The sequence below is a fragment of the Branchiostoma lanceolatum genome, chromosome 18, assembly GCF_035083965.1.
Source record: "Branchiostoma lanceolatum isolate klBraLanc5 chromosome 18, klBraLanc5.hap2, whole genome shotgun sequence".
Lineage (NCBI taxonomy): Eukaryota > Metazoa > Chordata > Leptocardii > Amphioxiformes > Branchiostomatidae > Branchiostoma > Branchiostoma lanceolatum.
In genome coordinates, this window is record NC_089739.1 from 3,394,569 (window position 1) to 3,398,965 (window position 4,397).

Genomic DNA, 4,397 nt, shown 5'->3' on the forward strand with positions numbered 1-4,397 from the left:
AGTACCAAATCTACACACATGGGGACCGAAAATCGTCCTTGAGCATTGCCTTCCCAACACCTACCCACATACCAAATATCATCACAGTCCATCCAGTATTTCTTAAAGTTATGCTGACCACACATACCCGGAAACACACACAAACACACACAGACCAAAAACAATACCTCCATTTTTCACGGATGTAACAAGACTGCTAATATAAAAGGGATAAATGCACTGTCATTCTAATAAGCTATCGTGATTATTCTTGTTCCGTCCAAAGTCTAACTTCAATTTCTTTTCCTGCCAGCGTTGCATTTTGCTGACTGACAACGGGTTAACGTTGTCTCTGCCCCGAGCGATTGTTGATGGATAGAGCACCGCCAGTGTGTATCTATAGGGAGGACACAGTAACCATGATTGAACGTCTCACAGTTGTATGTTTATCACGAAAGCATAACTGCCGGGGCTTTTCAGGCCCACTCTCCTCGTCAGCCGTCCCAAAAGGGGCCGGAACCAATCTGGATCGAGGTAATTTTCCACGCAAATAGGTTGTAGCCGCCCTTAAGTGTATCTCTTCAAGGCATGAATACATCACTGCCCGCATGAACACTTTGAGGGATTACGCCAGCACAGGTTTTAATGAGGAAAGAGAGGGGTCCCTAGAGTCCCTCCTCTCTGGAGCTTTCTCCCCCTTGGAGTGGAATCGACTAGTCCGAATCTGGGTGTATAGAGAGTGAGTGTGATGGTTGGATTTTGGGAGTCATTTCGATTGAGTCGGACGTTGTGCAACGGTAGATAAGAAAATGTTCAATAAGGTTAGGGGGTTCGCGCCATCGCTGCAAGCGGGCACAAACAGCGGGACAGCCGAGGATGACTGGTGAGTGATAGGCGGTTGTTAGCCGGGACGTTATCGTAGTCGGACGGCGGACGAAGAGTCTGTCACCGGCGGACCCGATGTATATATGCGTCACAGCGTGATACCTTTTAAACAGACGGGCCTGTCGTGAATCATTCGCCGCCTTTGGCTTGTGTGACAAGATCTACATTTTGTGGCGGAGAAAGAAAAGACAAGGAAGTCAAGAGAACATGGCTGCATTTCTCGGACTCGTGCCGACCGAGTTCGCGCAGAAATACAGCCCGAGACATCGGAAATTCAGCGTGCTGCTCAAACGCAAGGACCTCCCCACAACAGAACAGCGGAAGAACGCCGGCGACGAGAGAATCCTACTGAACGTCGGCGGGACGAAGTTTGAGGTTTGGCGGGCCACCCTAGAGGAGTACCCGGAAACACTGCTCGGGAGCGCCGGTAAGGAACGTTACTTTAACGCCACCACCGGGCAGTATTGCTTTGACCGGGACCCTATGATTTTCCGTACCATTCTCAACTTCTATCTCACCAGCACTCTCCACTTCCCTCATTCCGAAAACGTTCATTTCGGGACGTACGAAGAAGAACTCGCGTTCTTTCAGATAGACCCGGATATCTACTTAGGAGGATGTTGTTTTGAAAACTACATGGACAGAAAGAACTCATGGGACGACATGAACAAAACGGGCAAAGACACCGACTGCGAACCTCGGTCACTACGGGAGAAATTATGGATCGTTGTAGAGAACCCTAAGGCTAACTCTGCCGGGCAAGTATTCTTTTACGTTACGGGATTCTTTATTGCGATGTCAGTTGCCGCGACGGTGATTGAGACTATATCGTGTAGAGGCCCTTCTTTGGATGACCCGGTGCCGACGGTACGTTTTCGGAACTGTAAGCACATCTTCTTCGCTATAGAGAGCGCTTGTGTCGCGCTGTTCACGTGTGAATACCTTATGAGACTGTACGCAGCGCCGGTTAGAGTACAGTACCTACTCAGCTTCATGAGCGTGGTGGATTTGATTTCCATTTTTCCGTTCTACCTTGGTCTATGCGTGCCTGAAGACTCCGCGTTTCAAGGAGCTTTTGACACTCTACGCGTGTTTCGAGTCTTCCGGGTCTTCAAACTTTGTCGTTCGTCTCCGGGTATGCGTGTTCTCGGAACGACACTAAAGAAGTGCGCTGCAAACTTGAGCTCTCTTTTATTCGCCTTGAGCATGTTGGGATTGGTTTTCACCACCATGGTCTTCTACATGGAGAAGGGAACAAACGAGTCGTTGACAAGTATTCCCGCCGGATTTTGGTTCACCATCGTTACCATGACGACCGTGGGGTACGGGGACATCGTCCCATCCGCGTTCATCAGTCGATGCCTGACGGGAATTTGGTCCATTTCGAGCGTGGTGATCCTAGCTCTGCCTCTCACCATCCTCGTAGACACTTTTCAGACCATCCGTGAGTCACATCAAGCGAAGGAAAAGATATCCCAAAGGACAAAACCGGATGAAAAAGAGGGAGACGAAAACCCCGCAAACCATAAACATTCTGCGTCAGAGACAGACTTTGTGGCGATGCCGCCTGAAGGTTCGGGAGAGGAAATTTTAGAGATGACGGTTTTATCTCAGCCCGTCACTCTAGATGAAGCGAAGAAGTCGGCATCGACTCCCGGGGCGCAACATGAGCCAGCAGTCGCCAAGAAAAAGTGCGTCACCTTCTCTAATGGTTTAACGGCGTATCTCACTAGCGAGGGGAACATACCATTCATAGACGAAGAGGATATTGCCCAGCATTACAAGGTCGCTCATTGAAAAACACTCTCGTATTAATCCTGACGCCGTTTAGGGGGGTCTCCCTTAATGGGTTTCTAAAATCACCGCTACTTAACTGCTGTGTGGTGTCGAGTAAATCCCAGAAGGAGCCACGCGTATGCCCTCCTGCCAGGAACAGCGCAATGGGAAATTGGCAAATCGCCGGCGCGGCGAATAGGATTGAGGCTCACGTACGTAAAGCGATCTTAAAGTGCCAGTGAGGAGAATTCCCTCTATCATTCACGTGAAAAATTGGTCTTTTCTGAAAGCATCTTTGTAATCTTTAAATGAATTATCTACTGTGTGCGCTTTGTTGGGACAAATTAACAACATGACGTCACAGAGAGGACTCCAGGCAATACTAGCTAATGGTGAGTCCTTTCTATGACGTCACGACCAGTTGCTAATTTGTTGTCCCACCAACAGCAGATAGTATACACTTGATTTAAAGATTACATCGTCGTTTTTTTCGACAATTTCATGTCATTGGCACCTTAAGTACGTGGCAATCTTGAAGTCATTTTCGAGAAGAAGATTGAAGATGAAGATGCGACACTTAAATGGATATGGACCTATCATTATGGAGGACGTTCGTCAGCAAAAACGAAGTGCGGCACTTGCGGGTGTTCTTACGGAGACGTAATTAGAGATGAAAGAAGGAAAGGAATTGAAAAAGGACGCCTATCAAACAACCTTTATTAAATCCATAGCAACAGCACCTGCGCACTGGCAAATAAACAAAAGGACTGTTTTTTTCTTCTGTTTGCTGACTATATTCCGCTCCTTTCATAAAGCCAGGACTGACAGCTGACGAGATGCCGAAAATCAGGAAGGTGAGAAGATTTTTGTTAAATAAACAATTTTAATTTCAAACGACTTACCGACCTGATGAAACGGCACGATTTTCTTCCATGCTTGCTGAGAAATTCGTCTTCCTTTCCTTGATGAACAAATCAAAAAGATGATAATTAGACATAAAGGCTCACCGGCTGTCACGAACATTTACGCCTGATAAGAACCACAACAGCCACCTTCGGCAGCAACTAAAAAAAATCCAATTATCTTCAACCCATTTCGCCTAAGGTATTTCGAAATCAGGCCTTGCCCTAATTTTGAGTTACTCGACAATTGATCTTACACTGTTGGTTACGAAAAGAGAGATACATTTCTGAGAAGTTATGAATACTTGATGTAAATATGATGTACATTTGAGATTAGCCTCTACCACGATATACAGTTTGAAGATTTTCTATCCCACGTTTTTTGTCAAGTGGGTATACAAAAAAATGTATACATTGAAAAACACACATACTCAACAGGCATCTGGTAAGATGGTGTTAATTTCATTGATTCATCAAGTTATAAACCGTTATGCAAAGATTATTAAATCAGGGTACGCCCCAGATTTACCGGGTACGGCAGCAGTGGTAGACTGTGGATCATTCGTTGCGTACCCGTTGGCTTGATCTGTTTTAGCCTTCAACGTTTTCTACCATGCCTTGAAAACTAGTGGAGGAACTTTTACCTCGAGTTTGTTCAAAAACAAATAGTTTCGATTTAACTCTTTTACAAATGCTCCATTCAACAAGGAACGCTTTGACCTGCCAATGATGTAGTGCAACTTTACTGAAGTCGCGAGATTCTACGAGAGTGTACAAGGATTTTGTCTGACTTTGTCGAGGGTTGTGGATATCGCGAGATTCTGCGAGAGTATACGAGAACTTTGTCGAGAGTTG

General features: G+C 46.1%; 1 pseudogene; it reads left to right on the top strand.

Annotated features, from left to right (window-relative positions):
* The first annotated feature begins 1,071 nt into the window (after positions 1–1,071).
* LOC136424613 (potassium voltage-gated channel subfamily D member 1 pseudogene) lies at positions 1,072–2,661 on the top strand (annotated as a pseudogene).
* The last annotated feature ends 1,736 nt before the right edge of the window (positions 2,662–4,397 follow it).